Genomic DNA, 19,913 nt, shown 5'->3' on the forward strand with positions numbered 1-19,913 from the left:
TCAAAACACCAGAAGATCAGCCGTGACCTTATTGAATGGCAGAGCAGGCTCGAGGGGGCCGAATGGTCTACTCTTGTTCCTATTTCTTATGCTCCTATGGCCGATTAGGGACCAAAAGGGGGATTTACACATGGAGTCAGGGGGAATAGCTGAGCTACTAAATTAATACTTTGCATCTATCTTTGCCAAGGAAGGAGATGCTACCAAGGCCACAGTGAAGGAGGAGGTAACTAATACACTGGAAGGATTTAAAATTGATAGGGAGGAGGTGTTAGATAAGCTGCCTATACTTAAAAGCTGATAAAGCACAGGACCGGCTGAGATCTATCCGAAGATATTGAGGAAAGTGAGAGTGGAAATTACAGGCACGGGCCATAATTTTCCAGTCTTCCTTAGACTCAGCAGTGTTGCCAGAGGACCGGAGAATTGCAAATGTTACAACCTTGTTCAAAAAAAGATAAGCCCAGTAACTACATTTAAATTCAGTGGTGGGGAAGTTTCTAGAAACAATAATTCAGGACGAAATTAATAGTCACATGGACAAGTGTGGGTTAATTAAGGAAAGCCAGCACGGATTTGTTAAGGGAAAATCATGTTTACCTAACTTGCTAGAATTTTTTGAACAGGTACCAGAGAGGGTTGATGAGGGCAATGCTCTTGATGTGGTGTACATGGACTTGCAAAAAGCATTTGATAAAGTGCCACACAACAAACAATGTGAGCAAACTTATAGCTCTGGGAATAAAAAGCACCAGCAGCAACATGGAGACGGAACTGGCTGAGTGACAGGAAGCAGAGAGTAGTGGTTAATGGATGTTTTTCGGGCTGGAGGAAGGTTAGTAGTGGAGTTCCCCAGGGGTCAGTGTTGGGATCCTTGCTCTTCCTGACATATATTAATGACCCAGACCTTGGTGTAGGAGCAGGGGGGCCGTGTTTGTATGCATAAGTCATTGAAGGTGGCAGAACAGGTTGAGGGTGTGGTTAATGAAGCACACAGTATGCTAGGCTTTATTAATAGGGGCACAGAGTCCAAGAGCAAGGAGGTTATGTAGAATTTGTATAAGACACTAGTTTGGCCTCAGCTGCAGTATTGCATTCAGTTCTGGGGGTTAAACTTAAAGAAAGATGTGAAGGCGTAGGAGAGAGAGAAAAGATTCACAAGAATGGTTCCAGGAATGAGGAAGTTCAGTTATGAAGAAGGATTGGAGGAGTTAGAAACATAGAAACATAGAAACTAGGAGCAGGAGAAGGCCATTCAGCCCTTCAAGCCTGCTCCGCCATTCATTATGATCATGGACGATCGTCCAACTCAATAACCTGCTCCCGCTTTCTCCCCATACCCTTTGATCCCTTTCGCCCCAAGAGCTATATCTAACTCCTTCTTGAAAACATACAATGTTTCGGTCTCAACTACTCTCTGGGTGAAGAAATTTCTCCTCATCTCAGTCCTAAATGGTCTACCCCATATCCTCAGACTGTGAACCCTGGTTCTGGACTCCCCCCACCATCGGGAACATCCTTCCTGCATCTATCCTGTCTAGTCCTGTTAGAATTTTATAGGTTGGGACTGTTTTCCTTGGAGAAGAGCCGGTTGAGAGGAGATCTGATAGAGGTGTTCAAAATCCTGAGGGGTCTGAAGAGAGCAGAGAGGGAAAAACTGCACCCACTCATGAAAGGGTTGAGAACGAGAGGGCACAGATTTAATATAATTTGTAAAAGAGGCAATGGGGACAGGAGGAAAAGGTTTTTCACCTAGCAAGTGGTTAAAGTCTGGAATTCACTTCCTGAGAGACTGGTGGAGGCAGGTTTAATCAATGTCTTCAAAAGGCAATTGGACTGTGGATTGATGAGGAAGAATGTGCAGGGTTAAAGTGGGAAGATAGGAGAATGGCACCAGGTGAATTGCTCATTCAGAGGGCCAGTGCTGACACAATGGGTCAAATGGCCTCCTGGGAATTAGTCTGTGCGGGACCCATACCCCAGTGAGAGTCAGTGTGTGTGTTACCCGTACCCCAGTGAGAGTCAGTGTGTGTAGGACCCGTACCCCAGTGAGAGTCAGTGTGTGTGGGACCCGTACCCCAGTGAGAGTCAGTGTGCGTGTGGGACCCATACCCCAGTGAGAGTCAGTGTGTGTGGGACCTGTACCCCAGTGAGAGTCAGTGTGTGTGGGACCCGTACCCCAGTGAGAGTCAGTGTGTGTGGGACCCATACCCCAGTGAGAGTCAGTGTGTGTGGGACCCGTACCCCAGTGAGAGTCAGTGTGTGTTGGACCCATACCCCAGTGAGATTCAGTGTGTATGGGACTGTACTCACCTTCTCAAGGGCTGTTAAGGATGGATACTCAATACCAGCAGTGCCCACATCCTGTAAATAAATTTAAAAATCTTTACTCTGGATTTGAAGGTAGATGGAGCTCTCCTCCACTGTCTGCATCCTCCCTGGCCCTCCCGGCTCCAGAGAGGGACCCTCTGCCCTGAAGAACTGCGAGGCCTATGTGTCGGTGTGTGTGTTTATATGTCTGTCTGTGTTTGTGTGTCTATTTATGTGTGTTTCTATATGTGTAGTCTGTCCTGTGTGTGTGTGTATGTGTTTGTGTGTGTGTGTGTTTATATGTCTGTGTGTGTTTGTGTGTGTGTTTCTATATGTGTAGTCTGTCCTGTGTGTGTGTCTGTCCTCTGTGTGTGTGTGTGTGTCTGTCCTCTGTGTGTGTGTGTGTTTGTGTGTGTGTGTCTGTCCTCTGTGTGTGTGTGTGTGTGTGTCTGTCCTCTGTGTGTGTGTGTGTGTGTCTATCCTCTGTGTGTGTGTGTGTGTGTGTGTGTGTGTCTGTCCTCTGTGAGTGTGTGTTTGTCTGTCCTCTGTGTGTGTGTGTGTGTGTGTGTGTGTGTCTGTCCTGTGTGTGTGTGTGTGTGTGTCCTCTGTGTGTGTGTGTGTGTGTGTGTGTGTGTGTGTGTGTGTGTGTGTGTGTGTTTGTCTGTCCTCTGTGTGTGTGTGTGTGTGTGTGTGTGTGTGTGTGTGTATGTGTGTCCTCTGTGTGTGTGTGTCTGTCCTGTGTGTGTGTGTGTGTGTGTGTGTGTGTGTATGTGTGTCCTCAGTATGTGCTGTGTGTCTGTATGTGTTGTGTGCCTATATATGTGTTGTGTGTCTGTATATGTGTGTATACCTCTGTGTGTTTCTATATGCATTGTGTGACTCTCTGTCTGTGTGTGTCTCTCTGTCTGTGTGTGTTCCTCTGTCTGTGTGTGACTCTCTGTCTGTGTATGTTTCTATATGCATTGTGTGTCTCTCTGCCTGTGTGTTTCTCTCTGCCTGTGTGTGTCTCTCTGTCTATGTATGTTTCTATATGCATTTTGTGTCTCTCTGTGTGTGTCTCTCTGCCTGGGTGTGTCTCTCTGTCTGTGTATGTTTCTATATGCATTGTGTGTCTCTCTGCCTGTGTGTGTCTCTCTGCCTGTGCGTGTGTCTCTGTCTATGTATGTTTCTATATGTGTTGTATGACTCTCTATCTGTATGTGTTCCTCTGTCTGTGTGTGTTCCTCTGTGTGTGTATCTATATGCTTTGTGTGTTCCTCTGCCTGTGTGTGTTCCTCTGCCTGTGCGTGTGTTCCTCTGCCTGTGTGTGTCTCTCTGCCTGTGTGTGTCTCTGCCTGTGTGTGTTCCTCTGTCTGTGTGTGTCTCTCTGTCTGCGTGTGTTTCAATATGCATTGTGTGACTCTGTCTGTGTGTGTTTCTGTGTGTGTGTGTGTGTGTGTGTGTGTGTTTCTGAGTGTCAGTATGTGTGCTTGCTTGTGTGTTGGGAGGATGATAATTAGGAATTAGAAGTTGCTGAAATGCAGGGAAAGGGTTAACACGTGTTCCAGAGGGACTTTGGCTAACCTGCCCGGAGACTAACCCAACCAATCAGAACAGCACGGAGGGAGATGCTGAGAATGTGGAAAAAAAATTCCTGGCCGGAACGATGGCAGAAAAAAACTGGAAGGAGGGATCATGAACTGAAATCCCGCTTTGCAAAGAGAGAGGCTGAACCGCTCCTGGCCTGGACCGAACTGTCGGACATCAGCCTGGCCTGAGCTCTTTCCCCTCAGCAGACCCCGGGTCTAAGGGGGGTGTGGGGGTGACGGGGGAGGGTGGGCAAGGTAAGGAACCAACCCAAGGCCCTTGCCCCGATTCCTGGTCGGAGCTTTCACCAGAAGATCTGAATGAGTGGGTGGATTTGCTGCGGGTGTGAGGGCCTTCCTGGTCGAGCAGCCAGCCAGCCGACGCTGACTGACTGGGCCACCCCGCCCCCCCGCCCCACCGAATACCTTCGAGTGTCAGCGTGTTCAGGGGAGGAATGCAGCCAGAGGGTCCCTCTTTATTAAGGGTGGAGACGCTTTGCCAAACCCAGCGTTCACTGCCGGTGGGTTTTGCCCACACAAAGCCGGGTCAGGCACTTCACCCGTGGAGGGCACCTGCTCCCACCCTCCGGACTCTTGGCCACCTCCCCGAGCTGGATGCACGAGGCTATGTGCCAGACCATCCTAGAGCTGGGTTGGCACACGAGTTGGCAGGACAGGTGTGGGGGGGGGCGCCCAGTGTGGGCACCTGGGCGATGGGACACCTGACAGTGGGTGCGGGTTGTGGGTATCACCACCCTGGAGCAGCACACCAGGGCCAATAATTAACCCGTACCCCGCGTTAGCGCACTCAGGATTGTTCAGTGAGTGCTGTCTAATTACGGAATCACATCTAACAGTTTTGCTCTGGGTTTTGCTAGTGCAGGCTGGTTGAATACGGCCTGTACTCCGAACTATGGCCAGAGTTTATCGCTCATCGGGTGTGCGTGCCATTGGTAGGCACGAGGAGCGGGTGGCCGCGATTGACCCCCGGCCACGATTTTGCACTGCCCGGTCAATGAACGGCTGGGAAAGGCTCAGCGCTGCCGGTGGGGAGCAGGAAGAGGGCGGGTGCTGCTGGTGAGCACTCGCACTGAGCTCCCCGAAGGCAGACAGACTGCCCCAGGGTGCTCCACACCTCCACAGGCTAAAGGACACAACAAAAAAAGTGCTGCAAATTATGTCCATGCAGCACCATCAAGCGCCTGAAAGCAAACATTTAACAAAAAAACCCAGTCCTCAGACGGCTCTTATTACTTTATTTCCCACCCGGGGTCGAGGTTTGAGCGAGAGGTTAAAGGGCACCAGGCTGATGGACACAAAAAAATCGCTTTCAATGGCCTCCTCGATGCGATTCTGTGATTGAACAGCACTCACTGAACAATCCTGAGTGCGCTAACAGCTACACCGACAGCCGATTTAAGAAAATCAATCAAGCTCGTGACACGGCTCATTTGTACGTGCTAGAGGTGGCACACGTTCACACACACCGGGGCCCATACTCTGCAAACGGAAGGAATAAGATCGAGCTTTGCGCCTTTTTGAATTACCCGGGATTGATTGTCGGCCGGCACGCTTCCGACTGTGCCTGCCGAGCGAGATATCGCGCCAGTCCGTGCGGTGGTGTTGTGGCACTAGCCGGACATCATCTCGCGTGTTTTCACGGCCGGATGGGTCGGGCGTGTGTGCCTGCTCGCCTGCTCGCTCACGGGCCGTAAAGTTCTGCCCATGAACCTGTGACACAGTGACGATCCTTACCCTACTGAATAAACAATGTCTGGAAATCCTGCTGCGAGTAACTCACCTCCTGTTTCCCCAAAGCCTGTCCATCATCTACAAGGCACAAGTCAGGAGTGTGATGGAATACTCCCCACTTGCCTGGATGATGCAGCTCCCACAACACCCTAGAAGCTCAACACCATCCAGGACAAAGCAGCCCCGATTGATTGGCCCCACATCCACAAACATTCACTCCCTCCACCACCGACACACAGTAGCAGCAGTGTGTGTACCATCTACAAGATGCACTGCAGCAACTCACCAAGGCTCCTCAGACAGCACCTTCCAAATCCATGACCTCTACCATCTAGAAGGACAAGGGCAGCAGACACATGGGGAACACCACCACCTGGAAGTTCCCCTTCAAGTCACTCACCATCCTGACTTGGAAATATATCGGCCGTTCCTTCACTGTCGCTGGGTCAGAATCCTGGAACTCCCTCCCTAACAGGGATGGGTAATAAGTGCTGAGCCAGCCAGTGACACATCCTAGGAAAGAATGAAAGTGAATTAGCAGTGCTGAAAAGAGACACATTGTCGAAGCTTTTCGTCTTGCACTCATCACGACAAAGACGAGAATGCCAAATTTCAAATAATCACAACAATTTATACTATAGGCAAAAAAAGGTGCAGACTGGTTGGCAAGTCAACTCTGATTGGCCCAGTTGTTGCCATGGAGAAAGCAGCGGGGAACTCTTGGGTCCCCAAGCTCCTGGGTAATTCAAAAGGGTGCAAGGCTTGAACGTTTTCCTTCTGTTTGCAGAGTACGGGTCCCTGTGTATGAATGAGTGCCACCTCAGGCAAGTACAAATGAGATGTGTCACGAGCTTGATTGATTTTCTTAAATCGGTTGTTAGTGTATCTATTAGCACACTCAGGATTGTTCAGTGAGTGCTGCCTAATTACGGAATCACATCTAACAGTTTTGCTCTGGGTTTTGCTAGTGCGGGCTGGTTGACTACGGTCTGTACCCTGTCTCTTCCGAACAATTGAAGGAACATCAGCCAATCACTGGGACATTCAGTCTACATACCGGCATCACACCGACACTGAAATTCATACACAGCATTGTCTCAATTGTGTGTTAGGCAGATCTTTTTGGCAGGTTGTAAGTGACTGTACAGTTGCACAGTGATAATCCTTACCCTGCTGAACAGAGAGTGACTTGGTACAATTACACAGTGAGTAATCCTTACCCTGCTGAATAAACAGTGACTCTGACAAAATAACAATGTGCTATAACAACATTGCACAAGATCAATATTTTTATATCTGGCGAAGAGAAATGTTCAAAGAAAATGTAAAAAAAACCCAATATTTTTTAATGTCGTGATAACTTAACCACGAGGTTGCCCTTTGATATGTCATAGACATTGATCTTGAGAAGACAGGCCAAGCCTGGGTGGGGGGGGGGGTAGCCACTAATCTAGGAGCTGGATCCCTCTCAATCGTGGGGGAGTTTGAGGACGTCCACCAGTGGAGAACCCTGAGGGCATCCAACTCAGGGCAAACTGGAGTCTGACCCTAGCTACCCATAGCTCATTTTGCCTCAGTGTTACACCAGCAGGGCGCCTCCCAATCGCTGAGCCATCAGTAATCCCAGCCCAGAGGGGACAAAAGATAACGGGTGCGATGCCACTGATAGTCAAATAGCTGGACAGCATCCCTGAATGGATAAACGCAGGGACGGTGGGCTTTGGGGAGTTCTCTAGGAGGGCAGCTGATGATTGTGAAAGAGAATTGCAGGAAGAAAATTCATAAAACAAATATTATAGGGAAAATGTTTTGAACTGAATGATGGAGCATGTAATTGTGTAACTGGACAGCAGAGGGCAGTCTGGATGAGCCTTTAATTCCTCTCAGCGAAATGGACCAAGACAAGATTCGTGAGAATAGTCGAGTGTGTGTGGGACCCGTACCCCAGTGAGAGTGAGTGTGTGTGTGGGAACCGTACCCCAGTGAGAGTCAGTGTGTGTGGGTCCCGTACCCCAGTGAGAGTCAGTGTGTGTGGGACCCGTACCCCAGTGAGAGTCAGTGTGTGTGGGACCCGTACCCCAGTGAGGGTCAGTGTGTGTGGGACCCGTACCCAAGTGAGAGTCAGAGTGTGTGGGACACGTACCCCAGTGAGAGTCAGTGCGTGTGGGACCCGTACCCCAGTTTAAGTCAGTGTGTGTGGGACTCGTACCCCAGTGAGAGTCAGTGTGTGTGGGACCCGTCTCCCAATGAGAGTCAGTTTGTGTGGGACCCCTACCCCAGTGAGAGTCAATGTGTGTGGGCACCTTACCCCAGGAGAGTGAGTGTGTGTGGGACCCCTACCCCAGTGAGAGTCAATGTGTGTGGGCACCTTACCCCAGGAGAGTGAGTGCGTGTGGGACCCGTACCCCAGTGAGAGTCAATGTGTGTGGGCACCTTACCCCATTGAGAGTGAGTGTGTGTGGGACCCGTACCCCAGTTAGAATCAGTGTGTGTGGTACCCGTACTCTAGTGAGAGTCAGTGTGTGTGGGACCCATACCCCAGTGAGAGTCAGTGTGTGTGGGACCCGTACACCAGTGAGAGTCAGTGTGTATGGGACTGTACTCACCTTCTCAAGGGCTGTTAAGGATGGATATCCTGTAAATAAATTAAAAAATCTTTACTCTGGATTTGAAGGTAGATGGAGCTCTCCTCCACTGTCTGCATCCTCCCTGGCCCTCCCGGCTCCAGAGAGGGACCCTCTGCCCTGAAGAACTGCGAGGCCTATGTGTCAGTGTGTGTGTTTATATGTCTGTCTGTGCTTGTGTGTCTGTTTATGTGTGTTTCTATATGTGTAGTCTGTCCTGTGTGTGTGTGTATGTGTGTGTGTGTGTGTGTTTATATGTCTGTGTGTGTTTGTGCGTGTGTTTCTATATATGTAGTCTGTCCTGTGTGTGTGTCTGTCCTCTGTGTGTGTGTGTGTGTGTGTGTGTCTGTCTGTCCTGTGTGTGTGTGTGTGTGTGTGTCTGTCCTCTGTGTGTGTGTGTGTGTGTGTGTGTGTGTGTGTGTGTGTGTCTGTCTGTCCTCTGTGTGTATGTGTGTGTGCGTGTGTGTGTGTGTGTTTGTCTGTCCTCTGTGTGTGTGTGTGTGTGTGTGCGTATGTGTGCCCTCTGTGTGTGTGTGTCTGTCCTGTGTGTGTGTGTGTGTGTGTGTGTGTGTATGTGTGTCCTCAGTATGTGCTGTGTGTCTGTATGTGTTGTGTGCCTATATATGTGTTGTGTGTCTGTATATGTGTGTATACCTCTGTGTGTTTCTATATGCATTGTGTGACTCTCTGTCTGTGTGTGTCTCTCTGGCTGTGTGTGTTCCTCTGTCTGTGTGTGACTCTCTGTCTGTGTGTGTTTCTATATGCATTGTGTGACTCTGTGTGTGTCTCTCTGCCTGTGTGTGTCTCTCTGTGTGTATGTTTCTATATGCATTGTGTGTCTCTCTGCCTGTGTGTGTCTCTCTGCCTGTGCGTGTGTCTCTGTCTATGTATGTTTCAATATGTGTTGTATGACTCTCTATCTGTATGTGTTCCTCTGTCTGTGTGTGTTCCTCTGTGTGTGTTTCTATATGCTTTGTGTGTTCCTCTGCCTGTGTGTGTTCCTCTGCCTGTGTGTGTTCCTCTGCCTGTGTGTGTTCCTCTGCCTGTGTGTGTCTCTCTGCCTGTGTGTGTCTCTGCCTGTGTGTGTTCCTCTGTCTGTGTGTGTCTCTCTGCCTGTGTGTGTTTCAAAATGCATTGTGTGACTCTGTCTGTGTGTGTCTCTGTGTGTGTGTGTATGTGTGTGTGGGTGTTTCGAAGTGTCAGTATGTGTGTTTGCTTGTGTGTTTGGAGGATGATAATTAGGAATTAGGAGTTGCTGAAATGCAGGGAAAGGGTTAACACGTGTTCCAGAGGGACTTTGGCTAACCTGCCCGGAGACTAACCCAACCAATCAGAGCAGCCCAGAGGGAGATGCTGAGAATGTGGAAAAAAAATTCCTGGCCGGAATGATGGCAGAAAAAAACTGGCAGGAGGGATCATGAACTGAACTCCCGCTTTGCAAAGAGAGAGGCTGAACCGCTCCTGGCCTGGACCGAACTGTCGGATATCAGCCTGGCCCGAGCTCTTTCCCCTCAGCAGACCCCGGGTTTAAGGGGGGTGTGGGGGTGACAGGGGAGGGTGGGCAAGGTAAGGAACCAACCCAAGGCGCTTGCCCCGATTCCTGGTCGGAGCTTTCACCAGAAGCTCTGAGTGAGTGGGTGGATTTGCTGCGGGTGTGAGGGCCTTCCTGGTCGAGCAGCCAGCCAGCCGACGCTGACTGACTGGGCCGCCCCCCCCCCCCCCCCCGCCCCCCGCCCCACCGAATACCTTCGAGTGTCAGTGTGCTCAGGGGAGGAATGTAGCCAGAGGGTCCCTCCTTTATTAAGGGTGGAGACACTTTGCCAAACCCAGCGTTCGCTGCCGGTGGGTTTTGCCCACACAAAGCCGGGTCATGCACTTCACCTGTAGAGGGCACCTGCTCCCACCCTCCGGACTCTCGGCCAACTCTCCGAGCTGGTCACACGAGGCTATGTGCCAGACCATCCTAGAGCTGGGCTGGCGCACGAGTTGGCAGGACAGGTGGGGGGGGGCACCCAGTGTGGGCACCTGGGCGATGGGACACCTGACAGTGGGTGCGGGTTGTGGGTATCACCACCCTGGAGCAGCACACCAGGGCCAATAATTAACCCATACCCTGCGTTAGCGCACTCAGGATTGTTCAGTGAGTGCTGTCTAATTACGGAATCACATCTAACAGTTTTGCTCTGGGTTTTGCTAGTGCGGGCTGGTTGAATACGGCCTGTACTCCGAACTATGGCCAGAGTTTATCGCTCATCGGGTGCGCGTGCCATTGGTAGGCACGAGGAGCGGGTGGCCGCGATTGACCCCTGGGCGCGATTTTGCACTGCCCGGCCAATGAACGGCTGGGAAAGGCTCAGCGCTGCCGGTGGGGAGCGGGAAGAGGGTGGGTGCTGCGGCGAGCACTCCCACTGAGCTCCCCGAAGGCAGACAGACTGCCCCAGGGAGCTCCACACCTCCACAGGCTAAAGGACGCGACAAAAAAAGTGCTGCAAAATATGTCCGTGCAGCACAATCAAGCGCCTGAAAGCAAATGTTTAACAAAAAACCCAGTCCTCAGACGGCTCTTATTACTTTATTTCCCAACCGAGGTCGAGGTTTGAGTGAGAGGTTAAAGGGCACCAGGCTGATGGACACAAAAAAGATCGCTTTCAATGGCCTCCTCGATGCGATTCTGTGATTGGACAGCACTCACTGAACAATCTTGAGTGCGCTAACAGCTACACCGACAGCCGATTTAAGAAAATCAATAAAGCTCGTGACACGGCTCATTTGTACGTGCTAGAGGTGGCACACGTTCACACACACCGGGGTCCGTACTCTGCAAACGGAAGGAATAAGTTTGAGCCTTGCACACTTTTGAATTACCCGGGATTGATTGTCGGCGGGCATCCATCTGACTGTGCCTGCCGAGTGAGATATCGCGCGAGTCCGCACGGTGGTGTTGTGGCACTAGCCGGACATTATCTCGCGTGTTTTAACGGCTGGATGGGTCAGGCGTGTGCCTGCTCGCCAGCTCGCTCACGGGCCGTAAAGTTCTGCCCATGAACCTGTGACACAGTGACGATCCTTACCCTATTGAATAAACAATGTCTGGGAATCCTGCTGCGAGTAACTCACCTCCTGTTTCCCCAAAGCCTGTCCATCATCTACAAGGCACAAGTCAGGAGTGCGATGGAATACTCCCCACTTGCCTGGATGATGCAGCTCCCACAACACCCTAGGAGCTCAGCACCATCCAGGACAAAGCAGCCCCGATTGATTGGCCCCACATCCACAAACATTCACTCCCTCCACCACCGACGCACAGTAGCAGCAGTGTATGTACCATCTACAAGATGCACTGCAGCAACTCACCAAGGCTCCTCAGACAGCACCTTCCAAATCCATGACCTCTACCATCTAGAAGGACAAGGGCAGCAGACACATGGGGAACACCACCACCTGGAAGTTCCCCTTCAAGTCACTCACCATCCTGACTTGGAAATATATCGGCCGTTCCTTCACTGTCGCTGGGTCAGAATCCTGGAACTCCCTCCATAACAGGGATGGGTAATAAGTGCTGATCCAGCCAGTGACACATCCTAGGAAAGAATGAAAATGAATTAGCAGTGCTGAAAAGAGACACATTGTTGAAGCTTTTCGTCTTGCACTCATCACGACAAAGACGAGAATGCCAAATTTCAAACAATCACAACAATTTATACTATAGGCAAAAAAGGTGCAGACTGGTTGGCAAGTCAACTCTGATTGGCCCAGTTGTTGCCATGGAGAAAGCAGCGGGGAACTCTTGGGTCCCCAAGCTCCTGGGTAATTCAAAAGGGTGAAAGGCAAGAACATATTCCTTCTGTTTGCAGAGTACTGGTCCCTGTGTATGAATGAGTGCCACCTCAGGCAAGTACAAATGAGCCGTGTCACGAGCTTGATTGATTTCCTTAAATCGGTTGTTAGTGTATCTATTAGCACACTCAGGATTGTTCAGTGAGTGCTGCCTAATTACGGAATCACATCTAACAGTTTTGCTCTGGGTTTTGCTAGTGTGGGCTGGTTGACTACGGTCTGTACCCTGTCTCTTCCGAACAATTGAAGGAACATCAGCCAATCACTGGGACATACAGTCTACATACCGGCATCACACCGACACTGAAATTCATACGCAGCATTGTCTCAATTGTGTGTTAGGCAGATCTTTTTGGCAGGTTGTAAGTGACTGTACAGTTGCACAGTGATAATCCTTACCCTGCTGAACAGAGAGTGACTTGGTACAATTACACAATGAGTAATCCTTACCCTGCTGAATAAACAGTGACTCTGACAAAATAACAATGTGCTATAACAACATTGCACAAGATCAATATTTTTATATCTGGCGAAGAGAAATGTTCAAAGAAAATGTAAAAAAACCCAATATTTTTTAATGTCGTGATAACTTAACCACGAGGTTGCCCTTTGATATGTCATAGACATTGATCTTGAGAAGACAGGCCAAGCCTGGGTGGGGGGGGGGGGGGCGGGGGGGTAGCCACTAACCTAGGAGCTGGATCCCTCTCAATCGTGGGGGAGTTTGAGGACGTCCACCAGTGGAGAACCCTGAGGGCATCCAACTCAGGGCAAACTGGAGTCTGACCCTAGCTACCCATAGCTCATTTTGCCTCAGTGTTACACCAGCAGGGCGCCTCCCAACGCTGAACCATCAGTAATCCCAGCCCAGAGGGGACAAAAGATAACGGGTGCGATGCCACTGATAGTCAAATAGCTGGACAGCATCCCTGAATGGATAAACGCAGGGACGGTGGGCTTTGGGGAGTTCTCTAGGAGGGCAGCTGGTGATTGTGAAAGAGAATTGCAGGAAGAAAATTCATAAAATAAATATTATAGGGAAAATGTTTTGAACTGAATGATGGAGCATGTAATTGTGTAACTGGACAGCAGAGGGCAGTCTGGACGAGCCTTTAATTCCTCTCAGCGAAATGGACCAAGACAAGATTCGTGAGAATAGTCAAGAGTGTGTGGGACCCGTACCCCAGTGAGGGTCAGTGTGTGTGGGACCCGTACCCCAGTGAGAGTCAGTGTGTGTGGGACCCGTACCCCAGTGAGAGTCAGTGTGTGTGGAATCCGTACCCCAGTGAGAGTCAGTGTGTGTGGGACCCGTACCCCAGTGAGAGTCAGTGTGTGTGGGATCCGTACCCCAGTGAGAGTCGTTGTGTGTGGAACTATACCCCAGTGAGAGTCAGTGTGTGTGGGATCCGTACCCCAGTGAGAGTCAGTGTGTGTGGGACCCGTTCCCCAGTGAGAGTCAGTGTGTGTGGGACCCGTACCCCAGTGAGAGTCAGTGAGTGTGGGACCCGTACCCCAGTGAGAGTCAGTGTCTGTGGGACCCATATCCCAGTGAGAGTCAGTGTGTGTGGGACCCGTACCCCAGTGAGGGTCAGTGTGCGTGGGACCCGTACCCCAGTGAGAGTCAGTGTGTGTGGGACCCGTACCCCAGTGAGAGTCAGTGTGTGTGGGACCCATACCCCAGTGAGAGTCAGTGTGTGTGGGACCCGTACCCCAGTGAGAGTCAGTGTGTGTGGGACCTGTACCCCAGTGAGAGTCAGTGTGTGTGGGACCTGTACACCAGTGAAAGTCAGTGTGTGTGGGACCTTTACCCCAGTGAGATTCAGTGTGTATGGGTCTGTACTCACCTTCTCAAGGCCTGTTAAGGATGGATACTCAATACCAGCAGTGACCACATCCTGTAAATATATTAAAAAATCTTTACTCTGGATTTGAAGGTAGATGGAGCTCTCCTCCACTGTCTGCATCCTCCCTGGCCCTCCCGGCTCCAGAGAGGGACCCTCTGCCCTGAAGAACTGCGAGGCCTATGTGTCGGTGTGTGTGTTTATATGTCTGTCTGTGTTTGTGTGTCTGTTTATGTGTGTTTCTATATGTGTAGTCTGTCCCGTGTGTGTGTGTATGTGTGTATGTGTGTGTGTGTGTGTGTTTATATGTCTGTGTGTGTTTGTGCGTGTGTTTCTATATGTGTAGTCTGTCCTGTGTGTGTGTCTGTCCTCTGTGGGTGTGTGTGTGTCTGTCCTGTGTGTGTGTGTGTGTGTGTGTGTCTGTCCTCTGTGTGTGTGTGTGTGTGTGTGTGTGTGTCTGTCCTGTGTGTTTGTGTGTGTGTGTCTGTCCTCTGTGTGTGTGTGTGTGTGTCTGTCCTTTGTGTGTGTGTGTGTTTGTGTGCGTGTCTGTCCTGTGTGTGTGTGTGTGTCTGTCCTGTGTTTGTGTGTGTGTGTGTGTGTGTGTGTGTCTGTCCTCTGTGTGTGTGTGTGTGTGTGTGTGTGTCTGTCCTCTGTGTGTGTGTGTGTTTGTGTGTGTGTTTGTCTGTCCTCTGTGTGTGTGTGTGTGTGTGTGTGCCCTCTGTGTGTGTGTGTCTGTCCTGTGTGTGTGTGTGTGTATGTGTGTCCTCAGTATGTGCTGTGTGTCTGTATGTGTTGTGTGCCTATATATGTGTTGTGTGTATACCTCTGTGTGTTTCTATATGCATTGTGTGACTCTCTGCCTGTGTGTGTCTCTCTGTCTGTGTGTGTTCCTCTGTCTGTGTGTGACTCTCTGTCTGTGTATGTTTCTATATGCATTGTGTGACTCCGTCTGTGTGTGTCTCTCTGCCTGTGTGTGTCTCTCTGTCTGTGTATGTTTCTCTATGCATTGTGTGTCTCTCTGCCTGTGTGTGTCTCTTTGCCTGTGTGTGTCTCTCTGTCTATGTATGTTTCTATATGCATTTTGTTTCTCTCTGTGTGTGTCTCTCTGCCTGGGTGTGTCTCTCTGTCTGTGTATGTTTCTATATGCATTGTGTGTCTCTCTGCCTGTGTGTGTCTCTCTGCCTGTGCGTGTGTCTCTGTCTATGTACGTTTCTGTATGCGTTGTATGACTCTCTATCTGTATGTGTTCCTCTGTCTGTGTGTGTTCCTCTGTGTGTGTTTCTATATGCTTTGTGTGTTCCTCTGCCTGTGTGTCTTCCTGTGCCTGTGTGTGTCTCTCTGCCTGTGTGTGTGTGTGTGTTTCTGAGTGTCAGTATGTGTGTTTGCTTGTGTGTTGGGAGGATGATAATTAGGAATTAGAAGTTGCTGAAATGCAGGGAAAGGGTTAACACGTGTTCCAGAGGGACTTTGGCAAACCTGCCCGGACACTAACCCAACCAATCAGAGCAGCCCGGAGGGAGATGCTGAGAATGTGGAAAAAAAATTCCTGGCCGGAATGATGGCAGGAAAAAACTGGCAGGAGGGATCATGAACTGAAATCCCGCTTTGCAACGAGAGAGGCTGAACCGCTCCTGGCCTGGACCGAACTGTCGGATATCAGCCTGGCCCGAGCTCTTTCCCCTCAGCAGACCCCGGGTTTAAGGGGGGTGTGGGGGTGACAGGGGAGGGTGGGCAAGGTAAGGAACCAACCCAACGCGCTTGCCCCGATTCCGGGTCGGAGCTTTCACCAGAAGCTCTGAGTGAGTGGGTGGATTTGCTGCGGGTGTGAGGGCCTTCCTGGTCGAGCAGCCAGCCAGCCGACGCTGACTGACTGGGCCGCCCCCCCCCCCCCCGCCCCCCGCCCCACCGAATACCTTCGAGTGTCAGTGTGCTCAGGGGAGGAATGTAGCCAGAGGGTCCCTCCTTTATTAAGGGTGGAGACACTTTGCCAAACCCAGCGTTCGCTGCCGGTGGGTTTTGCCCACACAAAGCCGGGTCATGCACTTCACCTGTAGAGGGCACCTGCTCCCACCCTCCGGACTCTCGGCCAACTCTCCGAGCTGGTCACACGAGGCTATGTGCCAGACCATCCTAGAGCTGGGCTGGCGCACGAGTTGGCAGGACAGGTGGGGGGGGGCACCCAGTGTGGGCACCTGGGCGATGGGACACCTGACAGTGGGTGCGGGTTGTGGGTATCACCACCCTGGAGCAGCACACCAGGGCCAATAATTAACCCATACCCTGCGTTAGCGCACTCAGGATTGTTCAGTGAGTGCTGTCTAATTACGGAATCACATCTAACAGTTTTGCTCTGGGTTTTGCTAGTGCGGGCTGGTTGAATACGGCCTGTACTCCGAACTATGGCCAGAGTTTATCGCTCATCGGGTGCGCGTGCCATTGGTAGGCACGAGGAGCGGGTGGCCGCGATTGACCCCTGGGCGCGATTTTGCACTGCCCGGCCAATGAACGGCTGGGAAAGGCTCAGCGCTGCCGGTGGGGAGCGGGAAGAGGGTGGGTGCTGCGGCGAGCACTCCCACTGAGCTCCCCGAAGGCAGACAGACTGCCCCAGGGAGCTCCACACCTCCACAGGCTAAAGGATGCGACAAAAATGTGCTGCAAAATATGTCCGTGCAGCACAATCAAGCGCCTAAAAGCAAACGTTTAACAAAAAAACCCCAGTCCTCAGACGGCTCTTATTACTTTATTTCCCACCCGGGGTCGAGGTTTGAGTTTGAGGTTAAAGGGCACCAGGCTAATGGACACAACAAAAATCGCTTTCAATGGCCTCCTCGATGCGATTCTGTGATTGGACAGCACTCACTGAACAATCTTGAGTGCGCTAACAGCTACACCGACAGCCGATTTAAGAAAATCAATAAAGCTCGTGACACGGCTCATTTGTACGTGCTAGAGGTGGCACACATTCACACACACCGGGGCCCGTACTCTGCAAACGGAAGGAATAAGATCGAGCTTTGCGCCCTTTTGAATTATCCGGGATTGATTGTCGGCCGGCACGCTTCCGACTGTGCCTGCCGAGCGAGATATCGCGCCAGTCCGCGCGGTGGTGTTGTGGCACTAGCCAGACATCATCTCGCGTATTTTCACGGCCGGATGGGTCGGGCGTGTGTGCCTGCTCGCCTGCTCGCTCACGGGCCGTAAAGTTCTGCCCATGAACCTGTGACACAGTGACGATCCTTACCCTACTGAATAAACAATGTCTGGGAATCCTGCTGCGAGTAACTCACCTCCTGTTTCCCCAAAGCCTGTCCACCATCTACAAGGTACAAGTCAGGAGTGTGATGGAATACTCCCCACTTGCCTGGATGAGTGCAGCTCCAACAACACTCAAGAAGCTCAACACCATCCAGGACAAAGCAGCCCCGATTGATTGGCCCCACATCCACAAACATTCACTCCCTCCACCACCGACGCACAGTAGCAGCAGTGTATGTACCATCTACAAGATGCACTGCAGCAACTCACCAAGGCTCCTCAGACAGCACCTTCCAAATCCATGACCTCTACCATCTAGAAGGACAAGGGCAGCAGATAGTTGGGAACACCACCACCTGGAAGTTCCCCTTCAAGTCACTCACCATCCTGACTTGGAAATATATCGGCCGTTCCTTCACTGTCGTTGGGTCAGAATCCTGGAACTCCCTCCCTAACAGGGATGGGCAATAAATGCTGAGCCAGCCAGTGACACATCCTAGGAAAGAATGAAAGTGAATTAGCAGTGCTGAAAAGAGACACATTGTCGAAGCTTTTCGTCTTGCACTCATCATGACAAAGACGAGAATGCCAAATTTCAAACAATCACAACAATTTATACTATAGGCAAAAACGGTGCAGACTGGTTGGCAAGTCAACTCTGATTGGCCCTGTTGTTGCCATGGAGAAAGCAGCGGGGAACTCTTGGGTCCCCAAGCTCCTGGGTAATTCAAAAGGGTGCAAGGCAAGAACGTATTCCTTCTGTTTGCAGAGTACGGGTCCCTGTGTATGAATGAGTGCCACCTCAGGCAAGTACAAATGAGCCGTGTCACGAGCTTGATTGATTTTCTTAAATCGGTTGTTAGTGTATCTATTAGCACACTCAGGATTGTTCAGTGAGTGCTGCCTAATTACGGAATCACATCTAACAGTTTTGCTCTGGGTTTTGCTAGTGCGGGCTGGTTGACTACGGTCTGTACCCTGTCTCTTCCGAACAATTGAAGGAACATCAGCCAATCACTGGGACATACAGTCTACATACCGGCATCACACCGACACTGAAATTCATACGCAGCATTGTCTCAATTGTGTGTTAGGCAGATCTTTTTGGCAGGTTGTAAGTGACTGTACAGTTGCACAGTGATAATCCTTACCCTGCTGAACAGAGAGTGACTTGGTACAATTACACAGTGAGTAATCCTTACCCTACTGAATAAAGAGTGACTCTGACAAAATAACAATGTGCTATAACAACATTGCACAAGATCAATATTTTTATATCTGGCGAAGAGAAATGTTCAAAGAAAATGTAAAAAAACCCAATATTTTTTAATGTCGTGATAACTTAACCACGAGGTTGCCCTTTGATATGTCATAGACATTGATCTTGAGAAGACAGGCCAAGCCTGGGTGGGGGGGGGGGCGGGGGGGTAGCCACTAACCTAGGAGCTGGATCCCTCTCAATCGTGGGGGAGTTTGAGGACGTCCACCAGTGGAGAACCCTGAGGGCATCCAACTCAGGGCAAACTGGAGTCTGACCCTAGCTACCCATAGCTCATTTTGCCTCAGTGTTACACCAGCAGGGCGCCTCCCAATCGCTGAGCCATCAGTAATCCCAGCCCAGAGGGGACAAAAGATAACGGGTGCGATGCCACTGATAGTCAAATAGCTGGACAGCATCCCTGAATGGATAAACGCAGGGACGGTGGGCTTTGGGGAGTTCTCTAGGAGGGCAGCTGGTGATTGTGAAAGAGAATTGCAGGAAGAAAATTCATAAAATAAATATTATAGGGAAAATGTTTTGAACTGAATGATGGAGCATGTAATTGTGTAACTGGACAGCAGAGGGCAGTCTGGACGAGCCTTTAATTCCTCTCAGCGAAATGGACCAAGACAAGATTCGTGAGAATAGTCAAGAGTGTGTGGGACCCGTACCCCAGTGAGAGTCAGTGTGTGTGGGATCCGTACCCCAGTGAGAGTCAGTGTGTGTGGGACCCGTACCCCAGTGAGAGTCAGTGTGTGTGGGATCCGTACCCCAGTGAGAGTCAGTGTGTGTGGGACCCGTACCCCAGTGAGAGTCAGTGTGTGTGGGACCCGTACCCCAATGAGAGTCAGTGTGTGTGGGACTCGTACCCCAGTGAGAGTCAGTGTGTGTGGGACCTGTACCCCAGTGAGAGTCAGTGTGTGTGGGACCTGTACCCCAGTGAGAGTCAGTGTGTGTGGGACCTGTACACCAGTGAAAATCAGTGTGTGTGGGACCTTTACCCCAGTGAGATTCAGTGTGTATGGGTCTGTACTCACCTTCTCAAGGGCTGTTAAGGATGGATACTCAATACCCGCAGTGACCACATCCTGTAAATAAATTAAAAAATCTTTACTCTGGATTTGAAGGTAGATGGAGCTCTCCTCCACTGTCTGCATCCTCCCTGGCCCTCCCGGCTCCAGAGAGGGACCCTCTGCCCTGAAGAACTGCGAGGCCTATGTGTCGGTGTGTGTGTTTATATGTCTGTCTGTGTTTGTGTGTCTGTTTATGTGTGTTTCTATATGTGTAGTCTGTCCTGTGTGTGTGTGTATGTGTGTGTGTGTGTGTGTGTGTTTATATGTCTGTGTGTGTTTGTGCGTGTGTTTCTATATGTGTAGTCTGTCCTGTGTGTGTGTCTGTCCTCTGTGGGTGTGTGTGTGTCTGTCCTGTGTGTGTGTGTGTGTGTGTGTCTGTCCTCTGTGTGTGTGTG

The sequence above is a fragment of the Carcharodon carcharias genome, chromosome 33, assembly GCF_017639515.1.
Source record: "Carcharodon carcharias isolate sCarCar2 chromosome 33, sCarCar2.pri, whole genome shotgun sequence".
Lineage (NCBI taxonomy): Eukaryota > Metazoa > Chordata > Chondrichthyes > Lamniformes > Lamnidae > Carcharodon > Carcharodon carcharias.